The sequence below is a fragment of the Dermacentor andersoni genome, chromosome 1 (genome assembly GCF_023375885.2).
Source record: "Dermacentor andersoni chromosome 1, qqDerAnde1_hic_scaffold, whole genome shotgun sequence".
Lineage (NCBI taxonomy): Eukaryota > Metazoa > Arthropoda > Arachnida > Ixodida > Ixodidae > Dermacentor > Dermacentor andersoni.
The window spans coordinates 348,762,260-348,786,457 of NC_092814.1; the positions used below are offsets into that span (position 1 = coordinate 348,762,260).

Genomic DNA, 24,198 nt, shown 5'->3' on the forward strand with positions numbered 1-24,198 from the left:
AACCTGTGGCATCAGAGGACGCAGCATTGCAACAAATATACATGTGGCCAGAACCGTATTGGAATGTTTTGACGTGCTTGGAAGCCAGGTAGCTATGATACAGGCGGACTTGGCTAAAGCGTTCGACCGCGTTTCACATGACATCCTTTCTCCATTCTAGAGCATGCTAACCTGGGTAGTGTAATAGTAGGAGGAGTAAAAATGGCGTACGCAAATTGTACGACACGCATTATAGTTAATGGTGACCTTACTGAGCGCCTCACAGTGCATTCTTCGGTGAGGCAAGGTTGTCCGCTCTCTTCCCTGCTTTTTGCAGCGTATCTAGAGCCTTTATGTCTGGCCATTATCAACAGTGATTACGTCACGGGTTTCAAGCTGCAATCTGCTCAGGTGAAACTTCTTGCGTATGCGGACGACATAGCGGTATTTCGCACGAACAGAGAAAGCATTTGTGAAGTTACAAACATTCTGGAAAGGTTTTGTAACCGGACTGGATGTCAAGTAAACTGGGAATAAAGTTCTGGATTTTGGCACGGGGAATGGGAAATTACACCGCAGTTTTTCTCACGGCTGCAATGGTCTCCCATGCCAACGCGATACCTTCGTTTGCCCCTAGAATGTTATCGCGATCCCAGCCCACTTTGGAACGAAGAGATGTCAAGGGCGAGAGAGAAAGCGGGAGCGTGGCAAGGAAGGCATCTGTCAATTTTCTCACGTGCCTTTGTCTGCAATGTTTTTCTCATTTCAAAAATATGGTACCTCATGAATGTGCTTTGTGCTTCGCGGACCTCTATTCAAAAATTGCATCGTATATTTGCCGTCTTTCTTTGGACTTCGACCTGGGAAAAAACGAGGAGGACGAACCTGTTTCTTTCAGTGAAGAGTGGAGGCCTTGGACTGGTTCATTTGTTTTTGCGTCAAGTGGTATCACGTTTTTTTTTCTTTCGTGATCAAGATGACACCTTCTTAAGAACGGTTATACAAGTCCGATTGCAGAGGCTACTCCCAAGAAACATAGTGTCCTCTGGTAAAAACATGTGCGGTGCTGTAACCGGATTTTTGCGCGAGGTTGTACTTTCGTGCAAGTTGTTAGAAGTGCGGTTTTCCCCAGACTATTTGTACAGTGTTCCCAAGAAAAAGCTGTACAAAGATCTTGTGGATATCATGCTGCCGGTGCCATTGTACCGTGCGCCTTACCGTGGAGGCCCAGGGCAGAATATTTTAAAGCGAGTGAAGAAGATGCCAGTTAGGCCAGGCGTGAAAACATTCTTTTTCAAGTTACACTCTAATACATAACCTGTCAAAACGTGGCTTCAAGAAAAGGGATATTTGTCCCTTGGACAACGAACTGTCTGTTATGTAAGAGGCTAGAGACAGTCGAACATGTTTTTCTGGACTGCTGGGACGCGATATTCCACTGGGACGTCCTACAGAGAACTATAAAGAAAGAGTTACCACTAGACCCTTATGGTATCAGGTTTTTACCGGTTGATCACGAAGATGTACCGTACGACTTGTTCATGCTTCTTGGCCTCCACAGCTTGTGGAAAACGCGAATGCAAGTAAGGCATGCAGATATCAATACGCGCAGTGCACGTGAAAACTTTATTGAAAGCGCTGCTTACCTTCGGGAATGCATCCTGGCACAGCATGACCCACCTCAGTGGGTAACACTTCTCGATGATTTAGTGAGATTGAAGAAATTTTAACTTTGCTCGCCTCAGCTCAAGCGTAGCTGACGTGCTTTATCGTTTGTGACTTATTGTTCCCCATTTGAACTTCGGAAATAAAGAAAAATAAAAAAAAAAGCAGTCGTGGCCGAGTGGTTAAGGCGACGGACTTGAAATCCATTGGGGGCTCCCCGCACAGGTTCGAATCCTGTCGGCTGCGTAGCGGTTACTTTTGCTTGTGCCAGCCCTTCGTGAACGCGTATCAATGTGGTGCAGTAGTGCCGCAGTGTATATGCGCAGTCGTGGCCGAGTGGTTAAGGCGATGGACTTGAAATCCATTGGGGGCTCCCCGCACAGGTTCGAATCCTGTCGGCTGCGTAGCGGTTACTTTTGCTTGTGCCAGCCCTTCGTGAACGCGTATCAATGTGGTGCAGTAGTGCCGCAGTGTATATGCGCAGTCGTGGCCGAGTGGTTAAGGCGATGGACTTGAAATCCATTGGGGGCTCCCCGCACAGGTTCGAATCCTGTCGGCTGCGTAGCGGTTACTTTTGCTTGTGCCAGCCCTTCGTGAACGCGTATCAATGTGGTGCAGTAGTGCCGCAGTGTATATGCGCAGTCGTGGCCGAGTGGTTAAGGCGATGGACTTGAAATCCATTGGGGGCTCCCCGCACAGGTTCGAATCCTGTCGGCTGCGTAGCGGTTACTTTTGCTTGTGCCAGCCCTTCGTGAACGCGTGTCAATGTGGTGCAGTAGTGCCGCAGTGAATATGCGCAGTCGTGGCCGAGTGGTTAAGGCGATGGACTTGAAATCCATTGGGGGCTCCCCGCACAGGTTCAAATCCTGTCGGCTGCGTAGCGGTTACTTTTGCTTCTGCCAGGCCTTCGTGAACGCGTATCAATGTGGCGCAGTAGTGCCGTAGTGTATGTGCGCATCGTGGCCCATTCTACTTCCGGCTACCGTTCGGTGCGGACGCAGAATGCCTTGCTCCGTTGGGGCGGTGTTTGCGGCTCAGACGAGCCGCGTTAACAGGGATGCTGCTATGGATAGCCAGGACTACCAAGTTATTTTGCCGCCTCTGCCTACAGGACAATGCGTGGCCAACACGCTCTTTCTTCACGGAGACGTAAAGGCAAGGCCCTACTGTGTCGAAGATTTTCGAGACACGCTGGTTCGTCTGGGTCTGCTTCCCGAGGTTGGCGCCTTGGGGGCTTTCCAGATGAACCACGTGTGGGCGGTTACTTTCAGAAGCCCAGATGCTATGAAGAAAATGCTGGCCCTCGGAGACATTACGGTTAAGGAGCGTCGCTGCCTGGTGGTTAACCCAGCCAGGATGTGCGGCTTAAGCTCTACTGGCTCCTTCACAACGTGCAAGATGAGGACGTCCGCGCCGCGCTCACGCCTTTTGGGAAGGTTACGGAGGTCTTCAAGGAACGCTGGCGCGTGCAAGGCATCACCGATAAAGGTTCGTCAACCCGCATCGTATCGATGAAGCTGAAACCCGGAATTACCATAGACGACCTCCCGCATCAAGTTCGGGTCGCCGGCATCATGACACTGCTGGTGGCGCCTGGGCGTGCCCCGCTCTGCCTGAGGTGTAACCGCACCGGTCATATCAGGCGAGAGTGTCGCGTACCGCGCTGTACTTTGTGTCGACGCTTCGGGCACGACGAAAGCTGGTGCGTGCGAACGTACGCGAATGTGGCGGGACCATCCAAAAGTGATGAAGTCATCCAGGAGCACACAATGGACGCATTCGATGCTGAAGAGACGGCTGGAAAAGGTGGCGTGGTGCAACGTCCTGATCCAAACGAAGGCACCCGTGAACCAGCGAAGAAAGCGGACACCAAAGAATTAGAGGAGAAGCCCGCTCGAGCTAAAGAAAAAGAGCACCACGCGGAAAATGACAAGAACAAGACAAGCAACGAGGCTGCGGAATCGCTCGGACAATCTCCGAGTCCCATGGACACGATGGAGCCCCTTAAAGGAGCGGGCCCGGTAAAACGTCCACTCGAAGCTAACGAGAAAAGCGGCGAAGGATCAAGTGGATCAAGCCACGAGGAACCGCTTGCGAAAACACCGAGTGGCCGTCGGTCGAGCTTCAAGCCGACGCCTAATATCCCAACTGGCAGGAAAGGGCCAGCGTCGGGACTGACGTGAGCCCCCAGCAAGTGTTCGCAGTATGTGTGAGTACTGAGGTGGGGGAGGGGAGGATGTAAAGACTGACGTCGCATTCGAACAAAGTGAGTGTCAGTAGTCTGTTTAAGAAGGACTTCAGTTTCACGCGCCTCCTCACATTACCATGAAAATACTTCTAGACACAGCCTTACGATTTGGTACAATTAATGTTCGAGGCCTTGCAGGAAGGCGCAAGCAATATCAGCTTTTTCGCCTGCTCATGAAAAAGAACCTTGACGTAATCGGTGTACAAGAAACAAAAGTCGATAGTGAAGAAGGGACGGATCAAATGTTGCATTCATTTAGGTCACGTTTTTACGTGTGTGTTTCACACGCATGCGGTACTTCAGGTGGTTGTGCGCTTTTTCTGAGGAGCGCTATAGGCTTCTCAGTAGAAACTGTGTTCACAGACGATAGTGGCCGGCTTATTGTTTGTGATTTATGTTTCTGTGATATTAAGTGGCGCGTCATTTGCTTGTATGCGCCTAACAAGGTGAGCGACCGAAAGAATTTCTTTGAAAGTGTTGAAAACCATTTGCAGTGTGACCGAATTGTTGTGATGATGGGTGATTTCAATTGCGTCTGTAATGTAAAAGACAGAGTTGGAAGCCCACCTATTCATGATGCAAGTGTGGAGTCTTTGAACGTAGCGATAGAAAAATACAATTTAGAGGATGTTGGGGATGTGATACCCAATGCAGAGACGCCACCATTCACTCACTATCAGCGAAATAGTCATGCCAGGTTGGATCGCGCCTACGTTTCAGCGGATCTAATACCACTGTGTTTTCTATATGAAGTGAATCATGTTTCCTTTACCGATCACAGCTTAGTCAACTTTGTCGTTGGTCAGAAATAGCCGACCGGTTTTAACTGGGAGTTGTGGAAATTTAACTTTAAGCTCTTAGAAGATGAATTATTTTTGAGGGGTGTTAATGATAGTCTTCACGGATGGTTCGAGACAGAACGCAAAAGTTATGCAGAAGCGTGGGAGAATTTCAAACAAGACGTTAAAATGTTAGCCATAGAGAGGTCTGGTGCCTTGCGCCGAGAGGAAAAGAAAAAAGAATTAGAAATGCAAAATAATTTAAATTTTTATTTAAGTGTTGAGAACGTCAGTCCCGGAAAGTATACGAAGGAAATAAAAGAAATTAAATCCCAGTTAGAACTAGTCGAAGCTGAAAGATACAAAGGGGCGGTCGTACGCGCACGCGCTGTAAAGTTATGGTGCGGAGAACAGCCGACAAAGCGCTCATTCGGGGACGAACGAGCTTATGCCTCGCGGAACGAGATAACAGCCGTAACATACGGCAGTGAGGTTGTACGAGATAAAGAAACCATAAGACAGGCCTTTTATGAGCATTACTGCGAACTACTAGGGCAAGAACGCATTCGCGATGAAGGATTCGATACTGAATTCCTGTCGCTATTGCCAAGCCTTGAAAGGGAAGTAACGGAAAGGCTCGAAGAACCGATTACTTTAGAAGAAATAAAATGGGCGATCGACGCACTAAGTTCCGGAAAAAAGCCAGGGCCAGACGGTCTCAGCGCCGCTTTCTACCAAGCTTTTAAGCAAGACATAGCCACTGCCCTTCATAAGGTAATTGCGGAAGCGTATGAGAACTGCGTGCTGCCCCCTTCTTTTCGTCAGAGTCACACGGTGTTGATACCGAAGTCCGAAGACCCTCATGTACTGCTGTCGACAGGGGCGTACCGCCCGATAAGTCTCACAAACACAGATTATAAAATATACACGAAGGTTCTTGCACGGAGACTCTAAAATGTGATACAGCAATTAGTAGGGTCGCACCAGACATGTGGCAAAAGAGGACGATCCATTGTCACCAATATACATGTAGCGAGAACAATATTGGAAAGTTGTGACGCCTTCTCAGAAAAGGTAGCACTGTTGCAACTTGATCTTGAAAAAGCGTTTGACAGAGTGTCACATGAAATCCTTTTTCTTGTTTTAAAACATGCCAAAATAGGTTCTGTTCTTTTGCAAGGTGTTAAAATGTGCTACGCTGGCGTATCTACGAAACTAATAGTTAACAAACAGCCTACGGCTATGATAGAAGTTAAGTCAGCACTCCGCCAAGGATGCGCATTATCGTCTCTACTTTTTGCATTGTACGTTGAACCATTTTGCTTAAAGGTTATTAGTGGTAATAACATCAGGGGATTTGCAATGGACTCCAGAGAAGTTAAAATCTTGGCGTACGCGGACGATATCGCCATATTCTGTCGAGACAAGCAAAGCATCTCTAATGCAGTAGAAGTGGCGAACAGATTCTGCAAGGTCACCGGAAGTGCAATAAACTGGAGTTAGTCATTGGGCATCTGGCATGGTAATTGGAATAATAAAATAGAATTTTTTGAAAATATGCAGTGGACCACGACCCCTGCGTGGTACCTTGGGGTACCTCTGCAATATTATCATGATACAAAAGACTATTGGCAAGAAGAACTAGAGCAAGCTAAAGTTAAAACAACAAAGTTCGGAGGTAGAAATTTATCGATTTTCGCGCGATCAACGGCATGCAATGTTTTCCTTTTTGCAAAAATCTGGTATGTACTGCAAGCACTGTGCCTGTCAAGAATGACCATCCAAAAGATACACAGAGCATGCGCTGTTTTTATATGGGGATCCACATGGGAGAGAACAAGCCGCACTAATTTATTTCGGTCGGTGAAGTCAGGAGGCCTTGGTTTGGCGCATTTCTTTTTGAGGCAAGTTGTCTCAAGATTTCTTTTTTTGCGAGATCAGAAGGATCCCTTCTTGCGAACAGTGTGCCAACTACGTTTACGAAATGCGTTACCTCAATTTATCGTAACCTCAAAAACGGCAAATGGCGCAAGTCTCCGCAGATTTTTACGGGAGGTAGCTTGGTCCGTAGAATTCTTGCATGCTCGCTTTTCATTTGATTATCTTGCTATTGCTGGAAGAAAAAAAATGTATAAGGACCTAGTTGACGTTTGTATGCCTGTTCCTTTGTACCGATCTATGTATTCACCGAGCACAGGAGCAGATGTATTGAAGCGAGTGAAACGGATGCCAGTGCAATCTGGGGTTAAAACTTTTTTCTTCCAATTGCATACTGGAACTCTTCCCGTCAAACCTTGGCTACAAGAAAAAGGCCTCTTTGTCGCATGGTCGATCAACTGCAGCAGGTGTAGAAAACCAGAGACGATCGAACACATATTTTTGGACTGCTCGGACGCACTTTTCTTGTGGGACATTCTGCAACGTACACTAAAAAAGGAGTTGCCTATCACACCGTACGGCATTCGTTTCCTTCCAATTGCCAGTGAAGGTGGTGTTCCTTATGATATGCTTATGGCATTGATTCTACACAGCCTGTGGAAAACACGCATGGACGTCAGGCATGAAAGACTGGTTATTCGCCCAGCTAGAGAGCACTTTACTGAAAGTATTTTGTTCTTGCGCGAGGCTTGCAATGCACGACTAGATAAGCCTGAATGGGCTACCTTGTTACATGAACTCGTCTGTCTAAAGTGGTTCTAACAATGCACGCCTGCCAAATGACGGCGGGCGGTTATATCACCAGAGCACTGTACATATCATCCTTACGCCATCTGTATGTCTGTTTCAGTTGTCAAAGAATGACAATAAAGAAAAAAAAAGCGCAGTCGTGGCCGAGTGGTTAAGGCGACGGACTCGAAATCCATTGGGGGCTCCCGCACAGGTTCGAATCCTGTCGGCTGTGTAGCGGGTACTTTTGCTTCTGCCAGCGCTTCGTGAACGCGTATCAATGTGGCGCAGTAGTGCCGCAGTGTATATGCGCAGTCGTGGCCGAGTGGTTAAGGCGATGGACTCGAAATCCATTGGGGGCTCCCCGCACAGGTTCGAATCCTGTCGGCTGCGTAGCGGGTACTTTTGCTTCTGCCAGCGCTTCGTGAACGCGTATCAATGTGGCGCAGTAGTGCCGCAGTGTATATGCGCAGTCGTGGCCGAGTGGTTAAGGCGATGGACTCGAAATCCATTGGGGGCTCCCCGCACAGGTTCGAATCCTGTCGGCTGCGTAGCGGTTGCTTCTGCCAGCGCTTCGTGAACGCGTATCAATGTGGCGCAGTAGTGTCGCAGTGTATATGCGCAGTCGTGGCCGAGTGGTTAAGGCGATGGACTCGAAATCCATTGGGGGCTCCCCGCCCAGGTTCGAATCCTGTCGGCTGCGTAGCGGGTACTTTTGCTTCTGCCAGCCCTTCGTGAACGCGTATCAATGTGGCGCAGTAGTGCCGCAGTGTATATGCGCAGTCGTGGCCGAGTGGTTAAGGCGATGGACTCGAAATCCATTGGGGGCTCCCCGCACAGGTTCGAATCCTGTCGGCTGCGTAGCGGGTACTTTTGCTTCTGCCAGCGCTTCGTGAACGCGTATCAATGTGGCGCAGTAGTGCCGCAGTGTATATGCGCAGTCGTGGCCGAGTGGTTAAGGCGATGGACTTGAAATCCATTGGGGGCTCCCCGCACAGGTTCGAATCCTGTCGGCTGCGTAGCGGGTGCTTTTGCTTCTGCCAGCGCTTCGTGAACGCGTATCAATGTGGCGCAGTAGTGCCGCAGTGTATATGCGCAGTCGTGGCCGAGTGGTCATTCTGCTTCCGGCAGCCGAGCTGAGCGGTCGGCAGAATCATGGGCTCCAGTGGAGCAGCGACAGCGGCCACTTCTAGCCGCGGAAACAGGCTCAACGATGATAAGGATTATGCTTTTATTCTGCCGCAGCTGCCTAAAGGACAACTGGTGATTAACACCGTCTTTTTGCACGGTGATGTACGTGCGAGGCCGTACAAGGTGGAGGATTTCAGGGATGCCCTTCTGCCGACGGGCCTGCTGCCTGATGTGGTATGCATAGGGGCTTACCAAATCAACCATGTCTGGGCAGTGACCCTCAGCGATGCAGCTGCAACGAAAAAGCTGCTTGCCGTGAAGGGACGACGGTGCCTCATCGTTGACCCGCAAGACCAACAGGTGAAGCTTAGGCTTCACTGGCTGCTCTACGGCGTTGCCGACGAGGACGTCCGGACGGCTTTCGCGGCTTTCGGCAAGGTGGAGGAGGTGAGCCGGGAGCGGTGGCGCGTTGAAGGCATGGGAACCAAGACTTCAACCACCAGGACCGTCCTTCTCAAGCTGAAGGCCAGCATGAAGGTGGAAGACCTCCCCCATCAGATCCGCGTTGGTGGAGAGTTAGCCTTGGTTGTCGTTCCCGGTCGACCGATGCGGTGCCTGCGCTGCCACGGCACGGGACACGTCCGCCGTGAGTGTAGAGTCCCACGTTGTACCCGGTGCAGACGTTTCGGCCATGTCGACGCTGAATGCGTGAAGTCCTATGCCGCTGTGACCGGCCCACCAGCGAATGATGTTGCGGCAGAGCACGTGATGGACGTGGCCGAGGCGGAGGACGCGGCTAAAGGAACCGGTGACATGGTGTCGACAGCGACAACTACAGGGACGACGACTTTGGAGGTGGACGTAAAGGCGGCTGAGGCTACCCAGAAACCGAGTAGGGCGGAACAGGTCGCTACGACTGAGGTGCAGGCGACGGGAAGCGTCAGTGAAGACGCACCTGACGACGCGACCGCAATGCAGCAGGACGAGAGCGTCACCGACGACGACCATACTGGGGCTCTTGCTGCCTCCGTCAAGCGCACCCACGACCAGACGAAGGACCGCGAGGATCGGGCAACCAGCACCAGTGAGGGACCGCCGACGAAGACGCCTCATGGGAGGCGGTTGGGCTACAAGCCAAAGCCCAATGTACCGCCTGAAAAGAAGCCTGCCGACAAAGCGGCCACGTCTAAGGATACCAACAAGCCGGGAGGTCCCGGAGGCGGCTAGCTGATGGCTAGTCGTGAGCGGTAAGCACCATGCTCCGGGCCTACTTTTCTTTTAGATCAAGATGGCTCAAATACCGTCCCTTAGGATTGCCACATTAAACGTGAGAGGCCTGGCGGCTAGTCGTAGGCAAAGTCAGGTCCTACGGTTGGTCACTGACCACGACATAGACGTACTAGCCGTCCAGGAAACGAAGGTTGAAGGAGAGGAGGGGACCGGGAGCATGGTGCGACGTTTCACGACTAGGTTTTTTGTGGTGGTTAGCCATGCGTTAGGCACGGCTGGAGGGTGCGTTCTTCTTGTGAAAAAGCTGCCTGGACTGCAGATTCAAAATATTTTTTCGTGTCAGTCAGGAAGGATTGTTCTCTGTGATATTGTTATGTGTGATGCTGAGTTCCGCGTTATATGCGTATATGCGCCGAATTCAGTAGATGAGCGCGTCCGTTTTTTTTCGAACCTTTCACAATATGTATGTTGTAATATGCGCGTGATGCTGTTAGGTGACTTTAATTGTGTGTTAAGTGCTGGAGACAGAGTCAATAATACAGGTGTGCGTGACCGAAGCAGTGAAGAGTTATCAAATTTAATTAATGAAAATGAACTCGATAATGTTTTTGAATGTCTGGAAGGGGGACGTCAAGTGACTTTCACCCGTTTTCAGGGCAGCAGCCATGCGCGTTTGGACCGAATTTACATTTCATTGGATACAATTCCAAGATGCCACAGTTATTGTGTAGTACCAGTGTCGTTTTGAGATCACTGCCTGGTGAAATGTAACGTAGGTATAATGAAAAGGAGACATGTATTTAACTTGGATATGTGGAAAATGAATGCCTTGTTACTAAATGACCAGCCCTTTTTACAGGTAGTACGGGATGCGGTTAATGAAGTTCAATGTGATGTTGCGGGAACAATCGTCGACAAGTGGGAAAGTTTTAAACAAAAGATTAAAATGAAAGCGATAGAAAGATCCAGTTGTAAAAAATTCGAGAAGGAAATGAAAGAAAAGGGTTTAAGAACACTGCTTGGGCAGCTGCTAACGCTTGAGTGCAAAGAGCCTGGTGCGTACAAAGACGATGTGCGAAACGTCAAAGAAAAACTAGAACTGTTTGACAAGGAACGCTATCAAGGTGCCATCGTGCGAGCACGAGCAGATGCACTAGCGGCAGGGGAGACGCCCACGAAAAGGGCGCTCGGTTTAGAGAAGGCGTATGGACGAAGAAACCATGTCGACCAGATTTTAGTGAATGGGAATGTCGTTGACGACAGTGATAGCATTCGTCAAGCCTTCTTTGAGCACTACCAGTCGCTTTTTGCATTTCAGGAAGCGAATGTTGACGGTTTTAAAGCAGGTTTTCTGTATCGCATGCCACGTTTGAGTGATGATGTGAAAAAGCGATTAGAAGAAAAAATAATGGAGAGGGAAGTCGAAAAGGCAATTGACGATTTGAACATGGGTAAATCACCGGGACCTGATGGACTCAGCGCAGGTCTATATAAAGCTTTTAAAAGAGAGCTGGCGCCTCTGCTAGCACACGTATTTAATGATGCATACGAGAAGAAATCGTTACCACCTTCCTTCGGAAAAACGCACACCATTCTAATACCGAAGACCGATCAAATAGACAAACTCAGATTAGTGTCATCCTACAGACCAATTTCACTAACAAACGTCGATTATAAAATATTTATGAAGGTTTTAGCTAGCAGACTTCAAGGCGTCATCAAGGAAATAGTCGCAGACCATCAAACTTGTGGCATCAAAGGGCGATCTATCTTTTCAAACATCCATAAGATGCGATGTGTGCTCGAGTGCTGTGACGTCACCGGTGGCGGTGTTGCAGTTCTTCAGCTCGACCTAGAGAAAGCGTTCGATTGTGTTGCTCACGTTATTTTGTTTGCCATCTTAGATCATGTTAATGTCGGTTCCATCATCACTGAGGGCGTGGCCTTGGCGTACCAGAATTGCACAACAAGATTAATTGTTAATAAGTCTCTGGGGGCCCCCATTAACATCATGCGTTCAGTGCGCCAAGGCTGCCCCCTCAGCCCGCTGTTATTTGCTATCTACGTAGAAGCAATGTGTGTAGCAATTAATGAAAATGACGGAATACGGGGTTTCAGATTGGCAGCGACAGAAGTGAAGTTGCTTGCATATGCAGATGACATTGCAGTGTGTTGCACTGACCAACCGAGCGTAACGGAAACAATCTCTGTAGTAAAGCATTTCTGTGCCGTAACGGGTAGCAGAGTAAACTGGGGAAAATCTCTAGGGCTGTGGCACGGGGACTGGTTTTCTGCACCCGTCTGTTTCGCGAACATGAACTGGGTGAGAACTCCGACAAGGTATCTGGGTGTTCCCCTAGACAGGTACAATAGCAGCGACGAATACTGGAGGAACAAAACCAAAGAACTGAAAGAAAAAGTAGATAAATGGAAAGGTAATAACCTGTCCATTTTTGCAAGAGCGACAGTTTGTAACGCGTTTTTTATTACTAAGTTATATTACGTCCTGCAAACACTGTATTGTTCTAGAGTAAATGTGCAAAGGCTGCACAGAGTGTTCGCGGTTTTCATCTGGGGATCAACATGGGAACGGTGCAGCCGAACAAATTTGTTCAGAAGAGTGAAGGATGGGGGTGTGGGGCTGGCGCATCTTTTTGTTCGTCAAGTTGTAAACCGATTTTTGTTTTTTCGCGATGTGCGCGACCCTTTTCTGCGCACCGTATGTCAGCTAAGGTTGAGCAACGCTTTGCCGGCACATGTTGTTAGCACGGCAAGCATGACGGGAACGCTGCGTGGTTATTTCAAGGAAGTGGTCGACAGTGTACACTTCCTTTCTGTTCGTTTTACAAATGATTATCTTTCTGAAGTGAAAAGGAAAATATTGTATAGAGATGTATGCGACATAGTGTTCCCAGTGCCCTTATACAGATCCATATACAGTGGAGGGCCAGGACAGGACGTACTTAAACGAGTAAAACATATGCAGGTGCCACCAGGGGTAAAGACCTTCTTCTTTAAGCTACACACCGGAACGCTCTCCGTGAAGACGTTTCTGGAGGAAAGGGGTTGTCTCGTACCTTGGGGGTCGCACTGCTTGATATGCAAGAAGCCCGAAAATATAGATCACGTTTTCCTACATTGCTGGGCGGCAGTTTTCTTCTGGGACGTCTTAAAGCGAACCCTGAAGAAAGAGCTACCGGTGGACCCCCAAAGTATCAGGTATCTGGCCATTAAAGATGACGACGGGGTTCCCTATGACTTTGTTATGTTGAATGCTCTGCACTGTATATGGCGGGCCCGTATGGCAGGGTACCATTGCGATCCTGACGCTAGGCCAGCTCGTGCTTATTTCAAAGAACGTATCTCGCGATTTATTGAAATTCAGAAACTAGAGGAATGTGTACCGGATTGGCTGTCAAGGCTAGAACCCCTGACAGCCATGAAGGAATTTTAGTTTGACAACGCCAGTCCAATATGGACAGACGGCTCAATTGTGCGGTTCCTATCCTTAGGCACCTTCCGTTGGTGTTTCTTTTTTTTTTTGTGTTTCTTCCAATGGTGGGAATTTGTGATACATAAGTGTGTGATAACTGTATCGTCTGAGTAATGTCGAAGACCGGCAATAAAAAAAAAAAAAAAAAAAAAAAAAAAGTCGTGGCCGAGTGGTTAAGGCGATGGACTCGAAATCCATTGGGGGCTCCCCGCACAGGTTCGAATCCTGTCGGCTGCGTAGCGGGTACTTTTGCTTCTGCCAGCCCTTCGTGAACGCGTATCAATGTGGCGCAGTAGTGCCGAAGTGTATATGCGCAATCGTGGCCGAGTGGTTAAGGCGATGGACTCGAAATCCATTGGGGGCTCCCCGCACAGGTTCGAATCCTGTCGGCTGCGTAGCGGGTACTTTTGCTTCTGCCAGCCCTTCGTGAACGCGTATCAATGTGGCGCAGTAGTGCCGCAGTGTATATGCGCAGTCGTGGCCGAGTGGTTAAGGCGATGGACTCGAAATCCATTGGGGGCTCCCCGCACAGGTTCGAATCCTGTCGGCTGCGTAGCGGGTACTTTTGCTTCTGCCAGCCCTTCGTGAACGCGTATCAATGTGGCGCAGTAGTGCCGCAGTGTATATGCGCAGTCGTGGCCGAGTGGTTAAGGCGATGGACTCGAAATACATTGGGGGCTCCCTCACAGGTTAGAGTTCTGTCGGCTGCGTAGCGGGTACTTTTGCTTCTGCCAGCGCTTCGTGAACGCGTATCAATGTGGCGCAGTAGTGCCGCAGTGTATATGCGCAGTCGTGGCCGAGTGGTTAAGGCGATGGACTCGAAATCCATTGGGGGCTCCCCGCACAGGTTCGAATCCTGTCGGCTGCGTAGCGGGTACTTTTGCTTCTGCCAGCCCTTCGTGAACGCGTATCAATGTGGCGCAGTAGTGCCGCAGTGTATATGCGCAGTCGTGGCCGAGTGGTTAAGGCGATGGACTCGAAATCCATTGGGGGTTCCCCGCACAGGTTCGAATCCTGTCGGCTGCGTAGCGGGTACTTTTGCTTCTGCCAGCGCTTCGTGAACGCGTATCAATGTGGCGCAGTAGTGCCGCAGTGTACATGCGCAGTCGTGGCCGAGTGGTTAAGGCGATGGACTCGAAATCCATTGGGGGCTCCCGCACAGGTTCGAGTTCTGTCGGCTGCGTAGCGGGTACTTTTGCTTCTGCCAGCGCTTCGTGAACGCGTATCAATGTGGCGCAGTAGTGCCGCAGTGTATATGCGCAGTCGTGGCCGAGTGGTTAAGGCGATGGACTCGAAATCTATTGGGGGCTCCCCGCACAGATTCGAATCCTGTCGGCTGCGTAGCGGGTACTTTTGCTTCTGCCAGCCCTTCGTGAACGCGTATCAATGTGGCGCAGTAGTGCCGCAGTGTATATGCGCAGTCGTGGCCGAGTGGTTAAGGCGATGGACTCGAAATCCATTGGGGGCTCCCCGCACAGGTTCGAATCCTGTCGGCTGCGTAGCGGGTACTTTTGCTTCTGCCAGCCCTTCGTGAACGCGTATCAATGTGGCGCAGTAGTGCCGCAGTGTATGTGCGCAGTCGTGGCCGAGTGGTTAAGGCGATGGACTCGAAATCCATTGGGGGCTCCCCGCACAGGTTCCAATCCTGTCGGCTGCGTAGCGGGTACTTTTGCTTCTGCCAGCGCTTCGTGAACGCGTATCAATGTGGCGCAGTAGTGCCGCAGTGTATATGCGCAGTCGTGGCCGAGTGGTTAAGGCGATGGACTCGAAATCCATTGGGGGCTCCCGCACAGGTTCGAATTCTGTCGGCTGCGTAGCGGGTACTTTTGCTTCTGCCAGCGCTTCGTGAACGCGTTTCAATGTGGCGCAGTAGTGCCGCAGTGTATATGCGCAGTCGTGGCCGAGTGGTTAAGGCGATGGACTCGAAATCCATTGGGGGCTCCCCGCACAGGTTCGAATCCTGTCGGCTGCGTAGCGGGTACTTTTGCTTCTGCCAGCGCTTCGTGAACGCGTATCAATGTGGCGCAAAAGTGCCGCAGTGTATATGCGCAGTCGTGGCCGAGTGGTTAAGGCGATGGACTCGAAATCCATTGGGGGCTCCCCGCACAGGTTCGAATCCTGTCGGCTGCGTAGCGGGTACTTTTGCTTCTGCCAGCCCTTCGTGAACGCGTATCAATGTGGCGCAGTAGTGCCGCAGTGTATATGCGCAGTCGTGGCCGAGTGGTTAAGGCGATGGACTCGAAATCCATTGGGGGCTCCCCGCACAGGTTCGAATCCTGTCGGCTGCCTAGCGGGTACTTTTGCTTCTGTCAGCCCTTCGTGAACGCGTATCAATGTGGCGCAGTAGTGCCGCAGTGTATATGCGCAGTCGTGGCCGAATGGTTAAGGCGATGGTCTCGAAATCCATTGGGGGCTCCCCGCACAGGTTCGAATCCTGTCGGCTGCGTAGCGGGTACTTTTGCTTCTGCCAGCCCTTCGTGAACGCGTATCAATGTGGCGCAGTAGTGCCGCAGTGTATATGCGCAGTCGTGGCCGAGTGGCAATCCACTTCCGGCCACCACAGCGGACGGTCACGGAATGTTGTGCTCCGTAAGGGCGGTTCATGCGGCCCAGCCGGGCCGCGGTATCAGGCTTACGGAAACGTCTTCACAGGATTAACAGCTTGTTTTGCCGCATCTGCCATCAGGTATGACCGTGTGTAATACCGTGTATCTGCATGGTGATTTGAAGGCCAGGCCCTATCGAGTCGAACATTTTCGTGATGCGCTTGACCGTCATAAGCTGTTGCCGGAGGTGGTGGCCCTCGGGGCATACCAGATGAACCATGTCTGGGCTATAACATTCAAGGACGAAGTCGGAAAAAAGAAGCTGCTGTCAGCGAAGGCCTTTAGTGTCAAAGAACACCGCTGCGTCGCCATTGACCCTTGCAACCAGGATATTAGAATGAAGCTGTTCTGGCTGCTTCACACGACTCCCGACGAGGACGTCAGAGCAGCCTTGGCGCCGTTCGGAACGGTGACCGAAATTTCCAGGGAGCGGTGGCGAGTACCAGGGTGCGGCGACAAAGGTTCTCACACGCGTCTGGTATCGTTACGGCTGAAGGCTGGTATGACCATGGAAGACATCCCGCATCAGCTACGAGTATCAGAGGACCATGCGCTCGTGATTGTTCCAGGCAGAGCTCCGCTCTGCCTCCGATGCCGCGGCACCGGCCATATACGGCGCGAGTGCCGTGTGCCACGCTGTGGACTCTGTCGTCGTTTCGGCCACGACGAGACCCAGTGCGTGAGAAGCTACGCTAACGTGACCGGGTCTGGCCGGAGCGACGCGTTAGACGAGCACTTGATGGATCAAGCGGACGCGGAAGAGACTGCTGGAGCGGGCGGAGACCCACGAGGCACGGAAGAGAAGCCAGTGGTCATGGCAAGCGTCAAGTGCCAACCCAGAAAGGGCAGTAGCGAGGCAGTGGCCAAGAATGAAGTGCAAAGTGAACCGTCTGCAGAAAATTCTACGGTGCGTGAAAGTGAGGGGGACGCGGAGGCTGCCGAGGGCGTTCTGCGACAGGGCAACTCTGGCGCTGCCTTCATCGAAGAATCCGGCGAGAAAATGGACCAGGCCAGCGCCGTCTCAAAGAGACCTCGCGAAATACCCGATCAAGATGTCAGGCTTGAGCAAGACGACGGTGACAGCAGCGAAGGGCCACCCACGAAGGCTTCCTCTTTCCGGCGGTCTACACTCAAGCCCAAGCCGAACGTTCCGCTCGAGAGGAGGCCGACGCGAGAACATCCACCTGAGGGGCGCCAGACGCCGACCAATCCGCCAGGTGGTCGGCAGACGCCGACCGTCCCACCAGACGGGCGACAGACGCCGACTGTCCCACCAGATAAGCGGACAACGCCGACAGTTCCCCCGGGGTAGCGGGGTGCTGTTCGGTAGAAGGCTCAGTAAGGACTAGGTGCTGCGGAACCTTTAAGTGAATGATGAGTAGCGCATTTGGTAACGTCATGCCTTCGCCGTATGAGACGGAGCTTATGATGGTGTAGGGTTTTGTTTTTTGTAAGTTTGGCGGTCTTTGATCTCCGAAATGTATTGCAGTTTGTGCTTGCTCTTCTTTTTCAATGGCAAATAATCATGGAATAGCAATACGTATTGGCACGCTTAACGTACGAGGGCTAACGGCTAGACGGCGACAAGCACAATTAAGTCGCCTGATGCTGGAAAACGACATAGATATTCTTGCTGTTCAAGAAACTAAAATTGAAAGCGAAGAGCAAACGGACAAAATGGTTCAGGTTTTTAAATCCCGTTACAACACTTGTGTTTGTCATGGAGTAGGTAAGGCCGGTGGCTGTCTTTTATTTTTGCGTAATTCAATAGGTATTGTTGCGCAGAGTGTAATGTCGGCCCAAGATGGGCGATTGGTCCTATGTGATTTCTCTTTCAATAATATTGATTGGCGAATTGTCTGTGTGTACGCTCCAAACAAAATTAGTGATAGGAAATTTTTTTTTAACTTTGTTGAGTCACACCTGACGTGTGAAAGAAATGTTCTTCTTGGTGACTTCAATTGTGTTTGCATGTCCGAAGATAGGGTGCCCAGTAAAACAATACGGGATACAAGTGCGCATCAACTCTGCGCAATCGTGGCAGACTATGATTTAGTAGACGTTGGAAGCATATTAAGCGGTAACAGTGTTGTTTTTACTCATTTCCAAGGGCAGAGTCACGCTCGACTAGATCGTTTGTACGTATCAGCAAACCTTGCGCGAACGGTCAATAGCTACGCAGTAAAGAGGGTGAGCTTCAGTGATCACAGCCTAGTAACGTGTACATTGGGCACGAAACATAGAGGGTCTCACTTTAATTGGGAACTGTGGAAAATGAACGAAACGATCTTAAGTGATGAATGGTTTGTCAAAACGGTAAAAGGAAAAATTGACGTAATGCAAATAGATGCTACAACAAATTGGGCTGAGCTGTGGGAGCAGTTTAAAATTGAAGTGAAAATGAGTGCGATCGAGAGGGCTTGTGTGATGCGTCATAAAGCTAAACAAAGAGAGAAAGAACTGCAAAGCATGCTCGATTATTTTCTAAACGCGGATTGCACAATACCGGGATTGTTTTCGAAACAGATTAGAGAAATTAAACGCGAACTTGAAAGGGTGGACGCTCAAATTTACCAAGGAGCCGCGATAAGAGCACGATCCGAGAGGCTGTGGCTGGGAGAGGCGCCAACTAAGCGCGCGCTCAGTGACGAAAAGGGTTACGCATCCAAAAACATAATAAAAGAAATTTGTTTTAACAACACAATGTCAAAAGACCCAGAAGTAATTGAAAAAGCTTTCGTTGAACACTACCGAGCGTTGCTCGGTAGGCAGGTGCCCGTAACAGAAGAGTTTGTGAACACCTTTCTAACACTTCTGCCAAAATTACAAGACGAGATAAAAGAGGGACTCGAGAGACCGATCTCTGCGAAAGAAATTACAGAAGCCATAGAAGACTTGGGTAAAGGAAAGGCGCCTGGACCAGACGGCCTAGGAGCAGCTTTCTATAAAACTTTCAAGGCCGAAATAAGCGAGATACTGCACTGTGTAATATCAGAAGCTCATGAAACTAAGCACTTGCCGCCATCATTCAGAAAAAGTCATGTTGTGCTTATACCGAAAACCACCGATACGGTAAAGCTGAAATCTGTCGCTGGATACAGGCCCATAAGTCTTACGAATTCGGATTATAAAATCTACATGAAGGTGCTCGGAAAAAGGATGCAGTCAGTTATTAAATCCATAGTAGGCCCACACCAAACATGCGGTATTAGGAATAGAACAATATTGTCGAATATTCACATCGCTAGGAGTATATTGGAATGCTGTGATGCGAACCTCGAATGTGTAGCAATGGTTCAGTTAGACCTAGAAAAAGCTTTTGACAGGGTTGCTCACAGCATACTTCTTGCCCTGCTAAAACACATTAATGTAGGCGAAGTGATTCAGGACGGAGTAGCCATGGCTTATGAGAACTGTTCCGCTCACCTTATAATCAATAAAAGACTCAGCGAAAATATACCAGTATTATCCAGTGTGCGCCAGGGGTGCCCTTTGTCGCCCTTACTTTTTGCGATTTTTCTTGAACCTTTCTGTTTGAAGGTACGAGAAAACGAAAACATTCGCGGCTACCGTCTTTTAACTCAGGAAGTAAAAATACTAGCTTACGCAGATGACATCGCACTTTTTTGCATTGACCAAGAGAGCATTCGGGAGGCAGTCAAGGATGCAAGAAAGTTTTGCAGTCTAACGGGGAGTGCCATAAGCTGGCCAAAAAGCTTAGGCTTCTGGCACGGTGAATGGGACAGCCGGCCTGCAGTGTTAGAAACAGTACCGTTCACAGATACGCCAACCAGTTATCTTGGTGTTCCTTTGGAATACTATCGCGATACCACGACGCAATGGACTGAACAAACTGAGCGGGCTAAAGCACAAACAACGAAGTGGGGAGGCAAGAATCTGTCAATATTCACGAGAGCCACTGTCTGCAATTTTTTTCTTGTCGCTAAAGTGTTTTATATGTTGCAAGTTTTATGTATATCCCGAGTGTGTGTACAAAAGTTGCACAGGGTTTTTGCTATGTTCGTGTGGGGATCAGGATGGGAGCGCACGAGTCGTCTGAATCTGTTTCACGCTGTGCAGAAAGGAGGGTTGGGTTTGTCGCATTTATTTTTGAAACAAGTAGTGTCGCGTTTCATGTTCTTGCGCGACGAAAGCGATTGTTTTTTGCGGTGCGTTATCCAGACGCGATTAGGTGACGCACTGCCAGAATATGTTGTGACGTCGTATGGCATACGTCAAGTGGTTGTCCGAGGTATTTTGTTTGAAGTGATAAGCTCTTTCCGTTTTCTAAAAGTACACTTTTCTTTGGAATACCTGAACACAGTCGCAAGAAAGCGATTATACCGAGATTTAGTTAATATCATGTGTCCAGTACCAATATACCGTGCAGTATATGCACTGGGGCGTGAGCAGAATGTCTTAAAAAGAGTTAAGAAAATGCCTGTAAGAGCAACAACAAAAACTTTTTTTTTTCATGCTACACACTGGCACGCTTCCTGTCAAGCCATGGCTGCAGGAGAAGGGGATCTTTGTACCCTGGAGTGTGAATTGCCAGATATGTCAGAAACTGGAGACAATGGAGCATAGTTTTCTGGAGTGCAGGGACTCAGTCTTCCTTTGGGACATTCTACAAAGGACACTAAAAAAAGAATTTCCTTTAACACCTTTTGGAATCCGTTTTTTACCGTTTGAAGAGACAGAAGGCGTGCCATGTGATATGGTGATGTTACTCTGCATGCACAGCGTGTGGAAAACACGAATGGCGGTGCGTAATGAGGATGTTGACGCAAAACCGGCCAAAGAATATTTTGCTGAAAATGTATTGTACATTCGCCAAGCGTTTAAAGCGCTCAGCGAACCACCTGAGTGGTTAACAGCATTTGAACGGCTTGCAAACATTCAGCCTTTTTAAACCAAAATTAAACGACACGGTACACCCGCACATTGAACTGTCTTTTTTGTTTTGTAATCGCAGCGGAGAATAGCTGTGAATCGTGTATTTGTTATAAAACAGGCAATAAAGAAAAAAAAAATGCAGTCGTGGCCGAGTGGTTAAGGCGATGGACTCGAAATCCATTGGGGGCTCCCCGCACAGGTTCGAATCCTGTCGGCTGCGTAGCGGGTACTTTTGCTTCTGCCAGCGCTTCGTGAACGGGTATCAATGTGGCGCAGTAGTGCCGCGGTGTATATGCGCAGTCGTGGCCGAGTGGTTAAGGCGATGGACTTGAAATCCAGTGGGGGCTCCCCGCACAGGTTCGAATCCTGTCGGCTGCGTAGCGGGTACTTTTGCTTCTGCCAGCCCTTCGTGAACGGGTATCAATGTGGCGCAGTAGTGCCGCGGTGTATATGCGCAGTCGTGGCCGAGTGGTTAAGGCGATGGACTTGAAATCCAGTGGGGGCTCCCCGCACAGGTTCGAATCCTGTCGGCTGCGTAGCGGGTACTTTTGCTTCTGCCAGCCCTTCGTGAACGGGTATCAATGTGGCGCAGTAGTGCCGCAGTGTATATGCGCAGTCGTGGCCGAGTGGTTAAGGCGATGGACTTGAAATCCATTGGGGGCTCCCCGCACAGGTTCGAATCCTGTCGGCTGCGTAGCGGGTACTTTTGCTTCTGCCAGCCCTTCGTGAACGAGTATCAATGTGGCGCAGTAGTGCCGCAGTGTATATGCGCAGTCGTGGCCGAGTGGGATTCCTCTTCCGGCCACTGTAGTGTACGGGCGTGGCTCTCATGAGCTCCGTCGGAGCGGCATCAGCGGCCCAGCAGGGCCGCGGTTCTAGGTTTCTTGTGAACGAGGATCCTGAGTCTCAGGTGCTACTGCCTCAACTACTAACGGGGCGACTTGTTACGAATACTTTGTTTTTGCATGCTGATATGCGTGCAAGGCCATACCGGGCGGAAAGCTTCCGTCACATGTTGTCAAGCATGAAGCTGCTGTCTCACGTTGTCGCCCAAGGGGCGTATCGAATGACCCAATGGAGGGCCGTGAGTTTCAAAAGTAGTGACGGAGTGAAAGAGCTGCTGCGGGCAAAGGACTTGTAGGTGAAGGATAGACCATGCGTCGTCGTCGACCCTGGAAATCAAGCAATGCACCTGAAGCTACACTGGATGTTGCTCAACGTGCCGGACGAGGACATTCGGGAAGCCCTGGCGCCTTACGGCCGAGTCATGGATGTGGCAAGAGAGCGGTGGCGGGTGCATGGCCTTCAGGATAAAGGTTGTTCAACGCGCCTGGTCACCTTGATGCCGAGGAAGGGCTTGGGGGCTGACGACGTGCCTCATCTGTTACGGATAGCCGGTGAGGAAGCTCTCGTGGCGATTCGTGGAAGCGCACCGCTCTGCCTTCGTTACCGCAACACAGGGCACATCCGGCGCGACCGAAGGGTCGGGCAAGTCAGATGCTGCTCAAGCAAGGTATATTGTGGACTACACTTCAATGTGTCGCGAAACAGCTGCTCTGTCCGTTAGCACTTGTAGACGTAACTATAAGTATACCTAGAACTGCTACGTGTGATTATATATGTTTTTTCTTTTATGCCTACCTTTCCCGCTTACTAAAAATGGATTTGAATAGGGGAATACGAGTTGCTACTATTAATGTACGCGGCCTCGCTTCAAAACGGAGGCAGTACCAGCTCAGCCGACTATGCGTTGAAAATGAACTCGATACTATAGCTATACAAGATACGAAAGTTGAAAGCGGGGAGCAAAGAAACAAAATGGTAACGCCTTTCAGAACATATTATAACATATGCACATGTCACGCTGTCGGCACGTCTGGTGGATGCGCTGTCTTGGTTCGAAGGGGTATTGGTATAAATGAAGATATGGTTACTGTGAGCGAAAGTGGGCGTTTTATTGTTCTTGATTTTTCTTTTACTAGATCACAATGGAGGATTATATGTGTGTATGCGCCAAATGATATCAATGAAAGATGTCGTTTTTCTCGAATCTAGAAGAGTACCTTCGTTGTGACAAGTACATCCTCTTTCTTGGTGACTTTAATTGTGTGTGTCATGTAGAAGATCGTGCTAAACGTAAATTCCCGCAGGACAAGAGTGCAGTGATATTGAACACCTTAGTAAATAATTACAACCTAGAAGACGTTGGTGGCCTTTTGGCCAGTACTTTGCAGCCGCAATTTACACACTATCAACGAGATAGCCAAGCACGACTTGACAGAGATTACATCTCGTTAGATCTTGTGCCTCTATGCGATAACTATGTCGTGAAGCCGGTGTCCTTTAGCGATCACAGTATAGTGTGGTTTGCACTCGGTGCCAAGCCAAAAAAGCCTCGGTTCGATTGGGCACTTTGGAAATTTAACGAAAAACACCTAAGTGATGACAAATTTATAAACGAGTAATGAGAGTGTACCTTGGGCAGAAGTATGGGAAGACTTTAAGGTTCGCGTGAAAATGGTTGCAATTGAAGTAGGAACTATTAGACGACACAATTAAAAAAATGAAAGAAAACGAGCTCCAGAAGGAACTCAATTTTCTGATTTTCATGGACAGTGGGGAACCTGGAAAATTTAGTGAAGAAATCAGAACAGCTAAAAGCGCTATGGAAGCTATTGACACGGAAAAATATAGAGCAGCGGTTATTCGGGCACGGACGGAAAGACTGTGGGTCGATGGAACGCCGAACAAACGCGCCATTGCCGATGAAAAGAGGTACGCAACAAAAAATGAAATAAGACAGAAAAATTATCGGGATGAGGTTACTTTCGACTCGAATATGATTGAACCGGCCTTTACCGAACACTACCGCATGTTGTTCGGCGTCCCAATCCACGTGGAAGCTGAGTTTGAAGCGTTTCGTGAATTTTATGCCGCGCGTTGATGACGAGGTAAAAGCCAGTCTCGAGGAACTGATAAGCGTCCGAGAAATAGAACACGCGATCGAAGAAGTTCCTGCAGGCAAATCACCGGGTCCCGATGGCTTAGGAGACGCCTTTTATGAGGCATTTGCACCTGGGCATGCTCATGTGTTGGAGCATGTATACTCTGAGGCATATAAATATAAGCGGCTGCCACCGTCTTTCTGAAGTGCACACATAGTTTTAATACCGAAAACAGACGACCACAAGGCGCTTTTATCGGCTGGGCATACAGGCCAATTAGCCTTACAAATACCGATTATAAAATACTCATGAAGGTATTGGCAAAGCGACTACAAGCCGTCATTACAAATCTTGTCGGTCCGCATCAAACTTGCGGTATAAAAGGCCGCACAATTAATACAAACAGCCACGTAGCGCGAAGCGTTCTAGTGTTGCGACGCTTTCGCTAAACGCGTTGCTTTGTTGCAACTCGACCTGGCGAAAGCCTTCGACCGTGTGTCCCACGATGCTCTTCTTCTTATTTTGGAATATGTTAACGTAGGGAAAGTAATCTTAGATG

General features: G+C 49.5%; 26 non-coding genes across 26 annotated transcripts; all 26 read left to right on the top strand.

Annotated features, from left to right (window-relative positions):
* Positions 1 to 1,808: 1,808 nt before the first annotated feature.
* Positions 1,809 to 1,890, top strand: TRNAS-UGA (transfer RNA serine (anticodon UGA)). The gene has a single exon. It is a non-coding gene; the product is annotated as a tRNA-Ser (tRNA).
* A 76-nt stretch (positions 1,891 to 1,966) lies between these two features.
* Positions 1,967 to 2,048, top strand: TRNAS-UGA (transfer RNA serine (anticodon UGA)). The gene has a single exon. It is a non-coding gene; the product is annotated as a tRNA-Ser (tRNA).
* A 76-nt stretch (positions 2,049 to 2,124) lies between these two features.
* TRNAS-UGA (transfer RNA serine (anticodon UGA)) lies at positions 2,125 to 2,206 on the top strand. The gene has a single exon. It is a non-coding gene; the product is annotated as a tRNA-Ser (tRNA).
* A 76-nt stretch (positions 2,207 to 2,282) lies between these two features.
* Positions 2,283 to 2,364, top strand: TRNAS-UGA (transfer RNA serine (anticodon UGA)). The gene has a single exon. It is a non-coding gene; the product is annotated as a tRNA-Ser (tRNA).
* Positions 2,365 to 2,440: 76 nt separating this feature from the next.
* TRNAS-UGA (transfer RNA serine (anticodon UGA)) lies at positions 2,441 to 2,522 on the top strand. Its single transcript has one exon. It is a non-coding gene; the product is annotated as a tRNA-Ser (tRNA).
* Positions 2,523 to 7,649: 5,127 nt separating this feature from the next.
* On the top strand, positions 7,650 to 7,731 carry TRNAS-CGA (transfer RNA serine (anticodon CGA)). The gene has a single exon. It is a non-coding gene; the product is annotated as a tRNA-Ser (tRNA).
* Positions 7,732 to 7,807: 76 nt separating this feature from the next.
* TRNAS-CGA (transfer RNA serine (anticodon CGA)) lies at positions 7,808 to 7,889 on the top strand. The gene has a single exon. It is a non-coding gene; the product is annotated as a tRNA-Ser (tRNA).
* Positions 7,890 to 7,959: 70 nt separating this feature from the next.
* On the top strand, positions 7,960 to 8,041 carry TRNAS-CGA (transfer RNA serine (anticodon CGA)). Its single transcript has one exon. It is a non-coding gene; the product is annotated as a tRNA-Ser (tRNA).
* Positions 8,042 to 8,117: 76 nt separating this feature from the next.
* Positions 8,118 to 8,199, top strand: TRNAS-CGA (transfer RNA serine (anticodon CGA)). Its single transcript has one exon. It is a non-coding gene; the product is annotated as a tRNA-Ser (tRNA).
* A 76-nt stretch (positions 8,200 to 8,275) lies between these two features.
* Positions 8,276 to 8,357, top strand: TRNAS-UGA (transfer RNA serine (anticodon UGA)). Its single transcript has one exon. It is a non-coding gene; the product is annotated as a tRNA-Ser (tRNA).
* Positions 8,358 to 13,505: 5,148 nt separating this feature from the next.
* Positions 13,506 to 13,587, top strand: TRNAS-CGA (transfer RNA serine (anticodon CGA)). The gene has a single exon. It is a non-coding gene; the product is annotated as a tRNA-Ser (tRNA).
* Positions 13,588 to 13,663: 76 nt separating this feature from the next.
* Positions 13,664 to 13,745, top strand: TRNAS-CGA (transfer RNA serine (anticodon CGA)). Its single transcript has one exon. It is a non-coding gene; the product is annotated as a tRNA-Ser (tRNA).
* A 233-nt stretch (positions 13,746 to 13,978) lies between these two features.
* On the top strand, positions 13,979 to 14,060 carry TRNAS-CGA (transfer RNA serine (anticodon CGA)). Its single transcript has one exon. It is a non-coding gene; the product is annotated as a tRNA-Ser (tRNA).
* A 76-nt stretch (positions 14,061 to 14,136) lies between these two features.
* Positions 14,137 to 14,218, top strand: TRNAS-CGA (transfer RNA serine (anticodon CGA)). Its single transcript has one exon. It is a non-coding gene; the product is annotated as a tRNA-Ser (tRNA).
* A 76-nt stretch (positions 14,219 to 14,294) lies between these two features.
* On the top strand, positions 14,295 to 14,375 carry TRNAS-CGA (transfer RNA serine (anticodon CGA)). The gene has a single exon. It is a non-coding gene; the product is annotated as a tRNA-Ser (tRNA).
* A 234-nt stretch (positions 14,376 to 14,609) lies between these two features.
* On the top strand, positions 14,610 to 14,691 carry TRNAS-CGA (transfer RNA serine (anticodon CGA)). The gene has a single exon. It is a non-coding gene; the product is annotated as a tRNA-Ser (tRNA).
* A 76-nt stretch (positions 14,692 to 14,767) lies between these two features.
* On the top strand, positions 14,768 to 14,849 carry TRNAS-CGA (transfer RNA serine (anticodon CGA)). Its single transcript has one exon. It is a non-coding gene; the product is annotated as a tRNA-Ser (tRNA).
* A 76-nt stretch (positions 14,850 to 14,925) lies between these two features.
* TRNAS-CGA (transfer RNA serine (anticodon CGA)) lies at positions 14,926 to 15,006 on the top strand. The gene has a single exon. It is a non-coding gene; the product is annotated as a tRNA-Ser (tRNA).
* A 76-nt stretch (positions 15,007 to 15,082) lies between these two features.
* On the top strand, positions 15,083 to 15,164 carry TRNAS-CGA (transfer RNA serine (anticodon CGA)). The gene has a single exon. It is a non-coding gene; the product is annotated as a tRNA-Ser (tRNA).
* A 76-nt stretch (positions 15,165 to 15,240) lies between these two features.
* Positions 15,241 to 15,322, top strand: TRNAS-CGA (transfer RNA serine (anticodon CGA)). Its single transcript has one exon. It is a non-coding gene; the product is annotated as a tRNA-Ser (tRNA).
* Positions 15,323 to 15,398: 76 nt separating this feature from the next.
* Positions 15,399 to 15,480, top strand: TRNAS-CGA (transfer RNA serine (anticodon CGA)). Its single transcript has one exon. It is a non-coding gene; the product is annotated as a tRNA-Ser (tRNA).
* Positions 15,481 to 15,556: 76 nt separating this feature from the next.
* Positions 15,557 to 15,638, top strand: TRNAS-CGA (transfer RNA serine (anticodon CGA)). The gene has a single exon. It is a non-coding gene; the product is annotated as a tRNA-Ser (tRNA).
* A 5,194-nt stretch (positions 15,639 to 20,832) lies between these two features.
* On the top strand, positions 20,833 to 20,914 carry TRNAS-CGA (transfer RNA serine (anticodon CGA)). Its single transcript has one exon. It is a non-coding gene; the product is annotated as a tRNA-Ser (tRNA).
* Positions 20,915 to 20,990: 76 nt separating this feature from the next.
* Positions 20,991 to 21,072, top strand: TRNAS-UGA (transfer RNA serine (anticodon UGA)). The gene has a single exon. It is a non-coding gene; the product is annotated as a tRNA-Ser (tRNA).
* A 76-nt stretch (positions 21,073 to 21,148) lies between these two features.
* On the top strand, positions 21,149 to 21,230 carry TRNAS-UGA (transfer RNA serine (anticodon UGA)). The gene has a single exon. It is a non-coding gene; the product is annotated as a tRNA-Ser (tRNA).
* A 76-nt stretch (positions 21,231 to 21,306) lies between these two features.
* On the top strand, positions 21,307 to 21,388 carry TRNAS-UGA (transfer RNA serine (anticodon UGA)). Its single transcript has one exon. It is a non-coding gene; the product is annotated as a tRNA-Ser (tRNA).
* Positions 21,389 to 24,198: the final 2,810 nt, after the last annotated feature.